The sequence below is a fragment of the Panthera onca genome, chromosome A1 (assembly GCF_046562875.1).
Source record: "Panthera onca isolate mPanOnc1 chromosome A1, mPanOnc1 haplotype 2, whole genome shotgun sequence".
In the NCBI taxonomy this organism is placed as follows: Eukaryota; Metazoa; Chordata; class Mammalia; order Carnivora; family Felidae; genus Panthera; species Panthera onca.
In genome coordinates, this window is record NC_138339.1 from 84,447,640 (window position 1) to 84,463,881 (window position 16,242).

The 16,242-nt window shown below is 37.1% G+C and overlaps 1 long non-coding RNA gene across 1 annotated transcript in view; it reads left to right on the top strand.

Moving 5' to 3' along the window:
- The first annotated feature begins 5,184 nt into the window (after positions 1-5,184).
- Positions 5,185-16,242, top strand: part of LOC132681172 (uncharacterized) — a 97,433-nt gene continuing 86,375 nt past the window's right edge. The window contains exon 1 of the long non-coding RNA XR_009610915.3: positions 5,185-5,334. This is a non-coding gene — a long non-coding RNA (uncharacterized LOC132681172). The remainder of the gene's footprint in view (positions 5,335-16,242) is intronic.

The following is a 16,242-nucleotide window of genomic DNA, read 5'->3' on the forward strand; positions in this document are numbered from 1 at the left end:
ATCTCTACTTCGATAAAAACACTTAGAAATATAGATTGATGTAGGTATGTAGATAGATGGACTGACAGGAGACAGAGAAATAGATGGGTAGATGGATATGTAATTGGGACGGACCATATGAAATTGCTATTTGATCAATTTTGACGCGCAAAGAAGGCACTCTCATACAATTCAATGAAATACAGGAATTAGCAGATGAAAACAAAAGTAGCTTAGTTAATATTTAAAATCATTTCCAATTTTGATTTTATGAATCCAAAAAAGATAGCTTCAAAATATAAGTCTCAATTTAGTGTTAAAAAGTTAGAAGTCTATTCAGTTTTTGATGTTATATCCCAAATTGCTTCATTTGCAATTCTGGTTGCAAGTATTGGTTTTTGTGGAGCATTTTAGCTCATAGAATTTCTAAGATTAGAATTTAGGCTTTACTGCGTAGTTTATTTACAGCACATTTATTGAGACTTAAACAATACAGACATATGTAGCTTCTTAAAGAATATTTCTAGACAAGTCAACTTTGTTGATTATCCTAGAGTGTTTTCCATGTACTAAATATATCAAGGGAGATAATTTGAATGTTATAGAAGTCGACTTGCCCTTTTTGGATCCACATCAGTTTAAAAGATGCAGAGCAGAAAAACCATGATTGTAAAATGGGAAGAAGCTTAGAGTGTTTGGTTCAAAAATCTTTCTTTGCCTGTCATGGAGCTCATGTTCCTTAGGCAGATAATGTATAGTAATAGTTGAAGGCTATAATAAATATCCTTTCTTACTAATGTATTACATTTTATTAGCTAGATCAATATTGCTGTAATTTCCACCCATTAGCATCTCATTGCTGTAAAGTACATAAAAATATTTACATTAACACTGATCAAAATTGCAACGGCGTATATTAAAATATGAATGACATATAATCAGAATTTTCTGTTTCTACTGCCTCCAGTTATTTGTGACCCCAGATATGAAGTTCAAGTTTATACTTAATAGCACAATTATGTAAATCTGTAATTCTAACACTGAATTACAGCTGGTAATGATCAATAATTATATTTATGTATGATGGGAAGTTAATACTGCCACCATAGATTAATGTAAACAACAAAATTATTTCTGTAGTCGAGAGCTAACAAATCATCATAAACAAAGAGAACTGAAACAATCTCTTTAGAGCCTAATTTCTCCAGCAGAGTAAACAGATTTTTTATTCCCAATGAATGTAAAGCCTCCAATGAAAGAGAACACAACTCTACCAAAATATCATGATGGTTGAATGTTTCACTACACTTATTGATTCTTATTTCAGTCTTCAGAAAAGGGACAGTATTCGGAAATATCTACAACCAGTGATTTATAAAATCCAATTTGGAAAACATACACATATTTCTGTACATTATAGACTTCAGAGTCTTTCCAACAAAAACAGACGGTTTTGCAAATACATCAGAAAATTGTACATAGTTATTTTGTTGTCTGACCCTATCTTGAATTACAACCACAGTTGTAAGAAACAGATGCTTGAAATATTCCAAATAAGAGAGATTTTAAGTGTCAATAATTATGAATTTCTGAATCAGGGGGAAGACCTAGGAATCATGCTACAAATCTTTGTGTTCTTAGTGCTGTGTAAATAGTGTGTACTTGATAAACACACATAGATACAGAAGAGTCCTACTGAAATACAATGAAAACTGAAGAACAGTGGCAAGACTGTAAAACTATTATACTCCTCGCTAAGACTCAATTCAATGCCTTATTTCTGATTTCACTAATGAGGTTAAAGGAGGCGGGATTGGGATTGTCTATAGGAGGGTTGGTATTTTACATCTGTTTTATTCATTCATCAATCACTTATTTTTAGCTAATGTTTATATAATGCTCCCTAAGGGCCAGGACCTGTTCTAGTTTGCACATAAGAACTTATTATTTCTCACAATCACTCTGTGCAGTAGGTACTACCAATATCTCCATTTTACAGATGAGAAACCTGAGGCACAGGGGCTTTCTAAGCTCATACAGTTAATAAGTGGAGGAGGTAGGATTTAAACCTGTTTTTCCTGAAATGAAAATCATGTTCATTGTTTCATACTATGGTGCAAACACCGAATTATTGGTGTTATGCAGTAGAACACTAGTAAAATACAATTTTAGCTTCTTAATTTAGGCCAAGCTAGATTATTACACATCACTGCACTCTGCTTAAGTGTGCCTGATTTTCAGCCCTATTGACACTTGGGAGTCACACAGTAGTTTGTTTGGAAGGTTGTCCTGTGTGTTATAGGATGCATGGCATGTCCCTGATTTCTTCCCATTAGATGCTGGTAGCAGCTCCCCACTTAGTTGTGACAACCAAAATGTCCCCTGGGGGCTAAATCACCCCCAGTTGAGAACCATTAAATCTTAGCCACATCCTAACAACTGCATATGGTAAAATGAATTTTTAATAAATGCTTTTCAATAACATAGAACACTTACTCAATAAAAGTCAGATATTATCTCTATCCTCAAGCTACCTAGGAAATGTCACATCTTGATACTATCAAGAATGAGTCTGGAAAATGAACATTGATAACAAGAATTAGTCATTTCCATGTAACAACTTCTCATGATGTTACCAGTGATGAGTGGTCTTCCTGTCTTCTATGGATTCTAATCTCTGACATAGCTTGTATTTCACTGTGACTGTATTGACTATACAAATAGACATTGGAAGGAGATCATTTCTATTCCTCCTAAATCATTGACACAAGTGTCTTATTGATCCAAAGACCAACTATTTCTGAATTAGTAAGTTAAAACGTTGTTTATGAATGTATTCCTGTCTTAATTTATTTTAATTTAAAAAATTTTTTTTAACGTTTATTTATTTTTGAGACAGAGAGAGACAGAGCATGAACAGGGGAGGGGCAGAGAGAGAGGGAGACACAGAATCAGAAGCAGGCTCCAGGCTCTGAGCCATCAGCCCAGAGCCCGACGCGGGGCTCGAACTCACGGACCGCGAGATCGTGACCTGAGCTGAAGTCGGACGCCCAACAGACTGAGCCACCCAGGCGCCCCATATTCCTGTTTTAATTTAAATAAAGTTCTAGTTTCTTTTAATGGTCACCTTAACAAAATAATTCCATTCACTCTCATGCTATAGAAACTTTTCTTGGGTTGGCAGTAAGGAATTATTGGCTGATAGGCCAATTTTCTCTGAACAATCCTAGCCACTATTTTAGAAAGGGGGAAAAAAGCAGAATAATTCTACTCCTCTTGCAGAAGTTCTTTGTGACATGGTGTTTTCCTCACACCGTAGATGTTCACCTAGTGATTTCAGATTATAGACTTACATTTCTTACCTGGTCCCTGTGGGACTTCTCAGGCAGCTTAACCAATGTTAAACTGGTTTATTCTCCCTTTTCTGTACAAAAATGTTTCTGAGACAATACATTTATGTGACATTTATTTATTTGAAAAAAACATACATATAAAATTTGTTATTTGCCAGTCACTGGTCTAGGAGAGTCAAAAGAATTAGCTAATTTAACTCTCACAGTACTATGAGGTAGGCACTATTTCTAAAATGGTCTCAACTTCAAAAACAAAGAAACTGTGGGACAGAAGGCTTAAATAACTTGCCCAACATCCTTGGCTAATAAGTAGCAGAACCAGGATTTAGACCTAGGTGGTGTGGTTCCAGAACAGGCACACTTGGCTCTTGGCCACCCTCCAGAACATTCTGAATCATTTTTTAAGGGAGTCCATTTCTTTTTTAACTTGAAAACACCTCTACATTTCTGCAAAGAAAGATTTGCTATTATTCATACTTTTATTAATATAAAGATTCCCATTTAGCAGATAGCTGAGGTTTTTGAGTTGAAGCTCGAATCCTAAATTTGCAAATGGAGATGTGTGTGTGTGTGTGTGTGTGTGTGTGTGTGTGTGTGTGTGTCTGTGTTTTGGACCAAACAAAGTTGTTATAATTACATTATTTGCCAACATTTAAAGCTCTGGGAAATTTCTCAGAAAAATATGGATATTGGGTTTTCCTTGAAATAATTAGAAGATAAGAAAATAACAGATTTAATTTTCCTATATGGCAACAATCTGTCACAGCTAAGCAGCTGTCCTTTTTATATAGGACCTGTAAGCCCCAGCACTTGTATCTTGCTAGTCAGTCACGCTCATGATGTTTCTTGATGGTTTCTGTGGAACTTTAAGACCCCTGATCTAGTCGCTGGAAAAACCAAAAAGAAGCAAGACATCTTAGTTCTCAGAGGACATAGGACTCCTGGGAGGTATCATTTCTAGAACTTGAGAATAAGATGAGATATTAGGCTCAGAAAAATGTTCAGAGCTCAATGATTACATCTGGGTTACAAATTACAATATTGTGATTATTAAGAAAACCCTGAATTCAACTGAATAAAAAGTAAAAATCTTACTGGCTTTATTCAATAATTCCTGAATTGGGCAGCATCCAATCTAGCAGATCAAAAGGAGCTCCAAGGGGCTGTGCATAATGAAAGACTTCTACAGGCACAAGGGAGCAAGAACAAGGAAGTTGTGCTAGTAAACTTGGTTGTGGCAAGGTCACCTTGCTTTAGGGTTCTACCAGGAAGATTACTTCACTAATGCTGATCAAGTAATTCCTGATTTGACTAGTTTAAGATTCCATTTCCGGGAGAGCTGAAAGTGCAATTAAGTCTCAGTTTGGTGATGTGGGGGTTAGCATTAATGACTCCATTTTGGGCCTGTTGTCTTGCTTTTAACATGGTTTGTAAAAATATATATTTGGTTATTCACATGACCCAAATATACTTCTTATATATTCAATCTTTGTCCATAGGTCCTGACTCACAGCTCCCCAAACCCTTGGGATCTCCTGATTGATAAGGGCAACAGAGACATCTTATGTCATAGTATTTAGTTCCTGAAAATGCTTCAGAGCCAAAGGGTGAAATCGGTAGCTTGTTATGAGTAACAAGCCCCTTTCCACCACAACAGGCTTTATGTTAACGAAGTAACTTTTGGAAAGCACCTGGGCTGGTTGCCAGTGGGACTAACCACTAACAAAGGGGTGGGACTTTCCGGCCCAACCCCCTGATTTACAGGAAAGAAAGAGGGCTAAATGCTGAATCATCACCAATGGTCAATGATTTAATCAATCGTGCTTGTGTAATGAAGTCTCCATAACAACCCACGAGGAGAGAGTTCTGAGTGCTTTCAAGTTGGTGGAGGTCCTGGAGAGGGCATGGAAGCTCCCTGTGCTTTCCTTATACTTCACAGCTCTTCTTCTCTTCCATCTGGTGGTTCCTGAGCTTTATCCTTTTATAACAAACCAGTGATCAAGTAAGTAATTGAGTTTCCTAAGTTCTGTGAACCTTTCTAGCAAATTAATCAACCCAAGGAAGAGGCTGTGGGAACCTGTGATTTATAGCCCTTTGGCTGGAAGTGCAGGTAACAACGTTGGTTTGAGACTGGCATCTGAAGTGGGTGGAGGTGGGGGAGAGTTGGGAGGGGTCTCGGAAGGTTGTAGATGAGAACAGTTTTGTGGGGCTAAGTCCTCACCCTGTGGAATAGGATGCTGTCGCTGGACAGTGTCTGAATTGAGTCAAATTTTAAGACTCTAAGCTGGTGTTGAGCATTGTTTGTTGGTGCAGGAAATTCCTAGCCCTGCCTGTGGAAATTGGGTCCCAGAACCCTATTAAATAGGAAAACCGGTAAGTCTGACCATGTAAAATTTACCATGCCATTACCTTATGTAGGCACCATATCCTCCCCTTGATAAGAAATAGGAACTAAATTAGCTAGTGGGGCAGCAGTGATTGTTAAGTTGGACCAGATGTGCAAGGGAGATTTGCAGACGGCTTTAATTTTATCTTTCCACTATTGAACATGCAAAATGTCCACTATTTAGATGTAATTATCACTGTATTCCTTGCCTTTGTATATTACCTGGGCTTCATTTTTGTCAAAGAATTCTATAAGAATGTAAGTTCTATGTGATTCTCTGGAAACATATATTAACGCTTTTTCTCTGAATTCCATGAAAGGAGAACATATATAAGAATTTACTAAAGAGGAGAGGAGAAGGCTATTAAAAATGTCTTTGACTTCACTTAGCTAGACCCTGGAATTTCACAAAACTTAACAGTGGTTAATTGGTTTACTATTGAATGATGGACAGTTAAGGGAAGAAGCTGATAGCTGGGAGACCGTAAAGAGTCTGCAAGTGGGCGGAAGTATTTATGTGACAAAATCTTAGTAGAGCGGTCAGTGGAAGGCTTTAAACCTGAATCCAAGGGTACTTGATTATAGATAAAAAGTGAGAGTTAAGAAAGAAAGGACTTGTGAGTGAAGGAAAGAATCTCTAATGCCACAATCAGCCTGTTAGCATTGTCTCCCTAGCAAACCAGAAACTGAGAGACCTTTAGTATCATAGTTGTGTCAGTCGCTTCATGGATCCCATTTTCAAGGAAACGTTTTGCAGGAACTTTAATGCCTTACAGAAGAAGTTGTTGTAATTGCATGGGTGTACTCACAGGTACTCAGCTTTAGAAATAGTTTATACCAGGGGTGCCTGGGTGGCTCACTCGGTTGAGCATCAGATTTTGGCTCAGGTCATGATCTTGCGGTTCATGATTTCAAGCCCCACACCCAGCTCTGTGCTGACAGCTCAGGGCCTGGAGCCTGCTTCAGGTTCTGTGTCTCCCTCTCTGTCTGCCCCTCCTCCACTTGTGCTCTGTCTTTCTCTCCATCTCAAAATTAAATAAACATTAAAAAAGTAAAAAAAGAAATAGTTTATACCATAGTATTTTTATTAATGATATTTATGAAGCAAGATGAGGCATTGAGAAATTACAGGTAAGCCAGGCCTATTCTGCCAGAAGCAGATCAATTTGAGAACTAGAGATTAAAATATATTTAGAGATTAAAATCAATGTGTGCAATAAGGGAAGATGAGCCAAAGCAGAATGAATGAGGAGAAAGTATTTGCAGACTTCTGGTTAAAGACATCATCAATACTCAAATGAAGAAAGCTTGGTCATTAGCTTCCAATTTGCAGGACATTTATAATTAAAGATTTTATACTTGGTGATAAGTCAGCAATTATATATTCTTAAATATATTCATTTAAGAATTCTGTTTCATAAATTCTCTATATCTTAAAGTGTGAATTTTGTTCTTGTTTATTCACCTTCCTATGGCCATTTTAAAGTACAGAATTAAAAGGTTTTTTTTTTTTTTTTTTTTTTTTAAGAATCAAAGAGAAACCATACTGGGTTAATCTGCCTGGTATCTAGAGACTCTATTCTTGTGCAAAGACAGAGCAGACCAGGTCAGTGGCATCCCAGATAAGGAGGTTAGACCAAAAATATGACTGACTAGGTAGAGTTCCACGGCCTGGGCAGGATGGAGAGAATAGTTGTTTGGAGACCTTATATCTTTGCCATGGCAACATGATGATGGTGAAAAAATATTCCTCAGGTTGTATTTTAATAGTCGATATTTGAAAAAAGTCAGACCTAAGTTAGATGGTTCAAACCCAAGTCATCAATCTAAGGCCTCCTGGGAGAGAGGAAGATTAGGCACTACATCAGTTATCTATTGCTGCACAACAAGCCAACCCCAAATTCTGAGGCTTGAAACCATAACAATTTACTGTCTATCATGAGTTTGGGCAATCTTTGGATGATCTTGACTCTTGGTTTCTCATGTGATTACATTTTACTGGAGAATCTGCTGGGCTAGAATATCCAAGATGGCAGGTGTTGCACATTGTTGGCTGGTGAATCTCATCTCTCCACGGACTGCTACCCTTCAGGGGTCTAAATTGACTACTTACCTAGCAGTCTTAGGGCAACCTAGTCTTAGGGCAACCTAGCCAGAGGTTGAAGACTGAAGGGGCAAAGTGTCCTGAGACCCAGAGTCTGGTACTTGAAAAACTTTAATTCAGTCATATTTATTTATTAAAACAAATCCTAAGATTGGCTCAAATTCACTGGGTGGGGAAATAAATGCCATCTCCTTCTGGGAGGAGCTAAAAAGAATCTGGACATGGAATAGAGACCTTGAATCAATAGTAGGCTTAAAAACCAGGGACCCAAGAAAATTTTTATGAGTTAGAAGACAAGAAGTCTAGAGCAATCTTAAAGGCAAAGTGTGAGTGCTCATAGCAAATACTGAAGTGTTATTCCTGTGCTTACTTACTAGTGTTTTGGGTATACTTGAAGATGTTTAGAGGGCGTGAATACCTGCAGAATGTGGTCTAAGCAGGGATTTTTCTGGGGTAACACGGTAACTTAATTATATACTTAAATATTTGGTTGGGATATGTACCATCTTCATGAAGTAATGTCTTCATGTCTTTCACTCTAACAGTATAACAAAGTTTCAAGTGTTTTGGCTACAAAATAACTTTTCATTCATACCAAAGCTATCTGAATGGGTGTTTCCTACCACACAGTTACATGCTTTTCATTGAAAAATGATACTGTAATAGCATTCTTTGGAGCAGATGGTAGCTACATTTGTGGTGAGCATAGCATCACATATAGAGAAGTTGAGTCACTATGCTGTATACCCTCAACTAATGTAACATTGTGTCAACTGCTAGAAGGAAAGAAAGAAAGAAAGAAAGAAAGAAAGAGAAAGAAAAACTCGGGAGGATTGTTTTCTCAGGATCAGAAGACAATTATACATGGATCTCAGAACGCCAGGAATTTTTTTCTTATATCTTGGAGTTGTGTGATTATATGATTTCTGTTTTCTAGTTGCTACTCAGTGGTACTGAACGCAGAGGACCCAACATTACTCTGGTGGTGATTTCAATAAAATAATCTCAGCTCTAAGCCTTTCTTATTTTAAGTTAGTCTTAAGTACAGCTTTGTATAACCACATGAATTGAGGAATGCCTGGTTTGGTATTTTGTGTTGTCTACAACTTACTAGGTTTATCCATACATTAATCATTATATTATGATATAATGATCAAACATCCCCAGCTACACAGAGCCCTGAATATATTTTATGAATGACAACGATAATCTAAGTTCACTCTTCAAATGTCTAGTGTATTCTTAGAGTGGTCTAGTTATTTATCCCAATGAGATCTTAACTTATTTTAGTTTTATTCTTCATTTGACTTCCTAATCATGGCAGATAATAGGTCTAAATTACCTTCCTTAAATTAGATGAGAAAGATAGGATTAAATTGCACTTGTGCCCAAAGTATCATTTTTCACTTAAGAAACAGCATCAATGATGTCTATACTTCCACTCGTGTTAAATTCTCAGTTTCCCACCATTGTGCAAAGGTAAGCTTTTTTTTTTTTTTTTTTTTGCATTTCTTGGAAAAACAAGGACACACCGCTTCCCATATTTAGCATGCACGTATGCACTTATATCAGGTTTAGGTGTGACTGCATATTACATTTCCCCTATAATAGTAGGCTAAAATGTTAATTTTTCTCCAGCGTTTAAAGTTAGGTAGGCAGAACAGGGTGGTCTGGCAGTCCCAAATGCTACTTCAGGTTATAAGTTTCTTTTAGATCATCTTTCTATCATTCCTAGACTGAGCCCACGGAACCCATGTGGTTAGTGGAACTCCGATTGTCACATGCATGTTCTAGAAAGCAGGAGAAAGGGAAAAGCGATAAAAGATAACTCCCTCCTTAAGTATATGATACTTTATTTTAATCTTACTGACTCAATCTTAGTCATATATATACATCTGCCAAGAAAGCTGGGAAAGGCAGTCTTTTAGCTGGATGCATGACTTCTGTTAAAAAAGAAGAGGAGAATGGATATTGAGAAGCAACCATCAATTTTTTCCATGGTACTTAGTAAGAATTAATGGAATTAAATTGAATAGAAATCAGAGATTTCTGATATGTGCTTTAAGAATCATTACCTGACGAGGTGTTTGAAATCATTCTCATTATTTGGTGTTCATGTTGTTGAACGTGTAACCTGAATTTAGATTACCAGAAGTTGCTGTAACCTCTTAAAGTATGAATCTGTTTATCTTCAATTTCTGTGCTGAAGGCAACAGCTGCATCTTACCAATGAACCCCCATCTGATAGAAACATGTGTCTGATTTCTATTTTAGTCTTGGCATAGTAACTGTGAAAGATTTTGGTTGGCACTTAGTTATATTGCTAATATGTCACTGACTATTATTGCTACGAAACCAGCTTTTCTGTCACATCTCTTATCATGTAGCATATCTATAATCCTTATAAATAAGCTAGAATTCTACCCTTTTATAAAAATATATATCTTAATTCTGTGTCTAAACATATACACTCCCTCTGACTTGTGCATTTCACATTGTCTGCTATTTTCACTTAAATTCTAATACCATTATTTAAAAATTGTCAAACAGCCAAGAAAGACTGAAAAGAAGGAAATCAACTAGAAAATTACTGAGTTGGCAGCACTGTGTAAAAATGATCAAACTGTATATGTGTATTATTTTACACACAAGAGATGATTGTTTTGTTTCCTTTCTTTTGGTTTCTCATAACATTAAAGCTTAAAATTTGTATATACTCAAAATTTTGTTCTACACCCCCTGTAGTTAAAATATTATCAATATCCTGAAATCAGAATTACAAGATGTTTAAATTGTTTTTCTTTTCCTTAAACAAAATGCCCTTCACAGTCTTCTGTGGCTAATATGCTATTGACATCATTGAATATGTTCTTTATTTCAGATACTTTATTTTTCATTTCTAAAATTTCCATTTCATTCTCTTGAAAGGTTTAATTTAGTATTAAATGTTTTGTTCATTTCCTTCATTCTCATAAATACATTTATCACAATTATTTCATAACCTGTTAACTCTAATAATTTGGTGATTTGTGGACCTATCTGTTTGTTTTTACACTTTTTGGTTTTTAGGCATGTGGTTCTGTCTTTGTTGTGCCAAGTGACTTTTGATGGAATGTCAGATATTATATATAAAAATCACGGGGGCTGCAGATATTATCTTCAGAGAGAGTACACCCTTTATTTTTGATAGGTAGAAGGAATCAAAGATAATCATCCAAATAAATGAAGGAGAAGGCTGCTTTGATGAGGTGTGGCAACCGTGATGTGGCTTGGCTGATCCTGGGTTCACCCTGGACTCCTAGAATCTCCAGTGGATGGGCTTCCCCTTTAGGGGCCCCATTCTCTTGACAGGTCTCATATTCTGATTTTTATGTTCTGAGGCAATATAGACCTCCAGCTACTTTTCAGGTATTTTATTTTTTAGCTTTTTTAAAAAATTATTTATTTTTTATTGTTTTTATTTTACAGATACAGAGCAAGTGAATGGGGGGGGGGGAAGGAAGAGGGAGAGAGAGAATCTTAAGCAGGCTCCACACACAGCACAGAGCCTGACATGTAGTCTGATATGGGGCTCAGTCCCATGACCCCGGGATCATGACCTAAGCTGAAATCAAGAGTTGGGTGCTCAGCCTACTGAGCCACTCAGGTGCCCCTGTGTGTTAGCTTTTAACCATCTACTCTGCATAGTCCCAGAATTTGGGTTAAACCCATTCATATTCTTGAACCTCCTTTCCAAATATTTATCAAAAGCTCTGTTGGTTTTTCTTTTCCCAGGAGTAACACTCTATTAGTTTAAAATCCAATTCTCAGGCTCCTGCTTAAGCCCAGGATAGGCACAGGCCTCATGGTAAAGGCAGCTGCAAAGGTCAGCTTACTCACTCATGATTTTCCCCTCTCTAGAGTTTTAGACCTTCCAGTCCTTGGTGCCTCATCAGTTTTCCAGCATCTTCAAACAGATGATTTGCATGTTGTGTCATTTTTTTCCTCCAATTGTTCTCTGAGAGAGCTTTACTCTGCCCAAATCTACTCAATTCCATCTGGTATGATCTATGTTTTTGTACTGTTTGTTCATTTTATTTTAAACAGTATACCATATGGACATCTTGGAAATATACCTACCTTTGTAGTGTATTATTGATACACAAAATATCAATCAATGGTCTGAATGTATACATTTTTTTTTTAAGTTTATTTATTTTGAGATTGGGGAGCAGAGAGAGAGGGAGAGAGAATCCCAAGCAGGTTTTGCACTGTCAGCGTGGAGTCTGACACAGGGCTCAAACCCATGAACCATGAGATCCTGAGCTGAGATCAAAAATGGGATGCTTAACTGACTGAGCCACCCAGGCACCCCTGAATGTACACTTACATATAGGGAGGTATATTACTTCATGAATGGAAGCATAAAAAAATATTGTCACAAAATATATAGTCTTAATAAAATTCTTTCAAAATTCTTAAGCTTTGTTAAATCTGTGCGTGATATGAAGTCTTTAAAATGAGTACTTCAATCTAAAAAGCATATTCATGCATTCATAAAAATTTACTGTTTGAAATGTTTCTCTGGCAGAATTGGGAGAGAGGAAGAAGGTACACTTTGTGCGCTTTGCTCTCCCCTGAAATCTAATGTTACCCTATTTTTAAAAAGTTTATCTGGTTAACATCCAACTTTTACACCTGTATAATAAAATAGGTTTTTGGAAATTGACAGATCTAAAATTTTGAATTCTATCTGTAGCTTTTTCTCTTTGAGAAATCTCCTCTATGCCTATTACTTGAAGCACCAGTTATACAGTAGTGATGATTCTCAACCCATGTAACTCTTTGGGGCTCCAAATTTGTACATAAAAAGTCACCAAGTTACTGTGACTTAAATGTCACCTGGGTATGTCAGACTCCAGTTGCTGAAACTTTATTTCTACCCTGACTCTCATGGTACCTAATGTGCGGTAAGCGCACATACTCTATGTTGACCGATTGAATGAATGAATGACACACCCATCCTTCTCCAATCTAGAATCCTCTTCTTTATTCCTTCCTTTGGCAAACACAGGAAAACCAATCACCACTTGTAATTAGCCCAGGTTCCACATATCACTTTCTGTTACTCATTTAAGATGAAAAATATCTCTCCTTTTTTCTGTTTCTTTGTTCTAATTTCTGTCTTTTCCATGAGAGGTGTTCTCAAATATCTGAAACTACTGGTCTTTCCATATGTATTAAGAATAAAGCAAAAAATCTGGAAGCTCTGTATCTGTTGTCAGGGATTAATGAGTGGGTGATTTCATACCAGGATTTGGGAGCAGAGACCTGTCATTTATATTGGAGAAACCCTCATATAACAGCCTGTCTTTACTGGTCATTCAGTTTCATCAGAAATGAATCCTCAGGGCTCCTTTCTGTGACCTATAGACCCATAGACTTGATGGAATATATTCTGGGAGTGATTTTCTCTCTGTCTCTCTCTGTCTCTCTCTCTCCGTGTGTGTGTGTGTGTGTGTGTGTGTGTGTGTGTGTGTGTGTGTGTGTTAGGGATGGGGGTGAGCTCACCATATAAACTTTTAGTTAACAGTATCATAAGTCAGTCTCACCCTTTGCTGTTTCTAATGTCCCTAAATCTACAGGTTGTTTAAATTTCTCCAGAGACTAAATCTCCAGCCTCTGTCACATGGAGAGACAACTAAGTGGCCTTGCTAGTTGGTGAAGTCCTCAGCAGGTTTTTCATGTTCCCATAATACCCCATGTATAACTCTATTACAGCTGTCATAGTATACTATACTATGCTAAACATTAGTTTCCCCTTCTGTTTTCTGAGTATGGATTCCTTAAAACTAGACTATTATCAAATGGACAGTATTTAATAAATATTTAAAGAAATGAAATGATTAGAGATATATTTATATTATATCATTTATTTATTACTACTTGATTATATTTATTTAATTCCTGATATATTTTTAAACCATACTCCTTCACCAAATGTTTATTAGTAAGTGTCCCACATGGTTTTAAGGAGTGGTGATTGATCAGTCGACAAAACAGTGCCTTATGAAACTTAGAGTCTAGGGATAAGAGAAAAAAAAGAAAAGAAATGTAATAAATATTTAAGTTATATGATGAATAGATAGAATTTGATAAGTGCTATGAAAAAGACCTACTAGAGCAAGTTGAGAAGGACTGAGAGTGTTGGAAGAGGAAGTTTAGTTTGTGGTATTAAAGTTGTTCCTTAGGCAATGTTGATGAAATTAGAGCAAAGCTTGGAAGAAAAGTATTAGCTAAGAGAATATCTGTAGGAAGAATAGTCCAGATAAAGAAAATAAATAGAGCATTGGCCCCAAAGGAGAAAAGGTTAGTGTGGCTGGAGTGGAATGAGCAAGAAAGAGGGAGAGTGATGGAAAATGTGGTAACAGAGGAGCAGGACCCAGTTCATGCTGGGATTTTTAGGCCATCACAAGGATCTTGGCTTTTATTCTAAGGGAAATGGTGAGTCATTGCTGAATATTGACAGTGATGTTTCATGATCACAAGTACATTTTATAGGAAGACTCTGTTTGCTATGGTAAGAGTGGACTGTAGCAGGGAAGGGTGGACACAGGGTGACCTGGTAGAAAGGTACTGCAATAAAAATGAGACAACATGGTCATTCTAACCAGGATGGTAATGTAGAAGTGAGAAATGGTTAGATCTTCGATATTTGAAGGTGGATCTGATGAGGTTTGCAGATGGATTCAACATGGCTTTTGGCCCAAATAACTGAAAGATAAAACTGTCATCATCTGGGGCACAAAAAGGCTGTAAGTAAAACAGATATGGGGTGGGGAGAAGATCAGATTTGAACACATATTGGATTTGGCTCTTAAACATTTACATGGGTATGTCAGGTCATCAAGTCAGGACAGATATTTAAATTGGAAACATATTGGAGAGTTTAAGCACCCAGATGCTCTTCAAAGCCATAGGACTACATGAGATCACCAAGTAATGGGACATAGTTGGAAAAGAGAAGATAGAGGAGTGCACTCTGGGGAACATTCAGATTAATAGGCCTGGGAGAAAAGGAAGAACCAATAAAGGAAACAGAGGAAGAGGCATTCATCAGGTAGGAGGAAAACCAACAGACTGTCACCTAGGAACCAGGTACAGACAGGAAGTGTCTCAAGGAAGAAGGACTAATCAACTCTGTCAATTGTTGGTAAGTCACATAGGGAAGGAACTTGGAATTGATCAATGGATTTACAATTAGGGAATTGTGATTGAAAAGCAGAATTTGGTGGAAGCGGTCATGCTGTGGTGATGATCTAGACTAGGTTAAGAAACCCACTCTTGATTTCAGCTCAGGTCATGATCTCACAGTTGCTGGGATCGAGCCCCATGTCGGACTCTGCACTGACAGTGAGGAGCCTACTTGGGATTCTCTCTCCCTTTCTCTCTCCCCCTCTCCCACTCATGCTCTCTCTCTCTCTCTCTCTCTCTCTCTCTCTCTCCTTCTCAAAATAAATAAATAAACATTAAAAAAAGAAAAGTGTGTTGAGAAGTTTTCCTGAAAAGGGAACAAAAAAAAAACAACAAAAAAGAAGTTTGTCTAAAGATGTAAGTCATAGTGGTGTAATAATCAGAATATGATTTCCTGTGTGCTGATGGGGAAAGTCTAGCAAAGAGTGAACAATTGATATGACAGGAGAAAGTGAGGAGCACATTCCTGGGGCTCTGTCCATGAGGAGGGGGGAAAGATGGGAACTAGTGTGAAAGTCAGACTTGAATTGAGAAAGGAGCCTGGGAGTGGCATGAGTCCCGCCAGGCAGGAAGGCAGAGTATGTGAGCACATGTAATGGTAATGTGGGGAGTAGACTCTTCGGAGGTTCTTTTCTGATTGCTTCAGTTTTTTTCAGTAAAGGAAAACAAAAATGTCATCAGCTGAGAGTACGGACAAGAAAGGGGGTGTTGAGGTTTGAAGAGTGAGAAGCCATGAAATACATGTGTAGGAGAATAGAAGTATAAACATACTGGAGACATATTTACTGACTACATGATATTATTAAGGGCCCACTGTAGTCAGTAAACAGGAATATGAGACCAGTCAGCATGATGGAATGTGACTCTCTAGACAGACAGATTCAGCTGCGTAGTTGTGGGATTTAACCAAAATCAAGAGAGGGGCAAAATCATTAAGGGTATATGTAAGGAAATGCTTTTAATGCTTGACCATGGAGATTTTTTATGTTTGTTTTGTTTGGATTCCAAGTTAAATTTAGAGAAATCATACAAAATTCTTCTTTTTGTAAACCAAGACAATATTCCCTGGAAATGGAATGATAATAATAATGGATCCAAACAAAAACCCAATTTTAATATTTAAAGTTTAAATACATCCTTGAAGTTTCTTCATCTCTTTTTAGATCTTCAATGAGATATCAGTATTG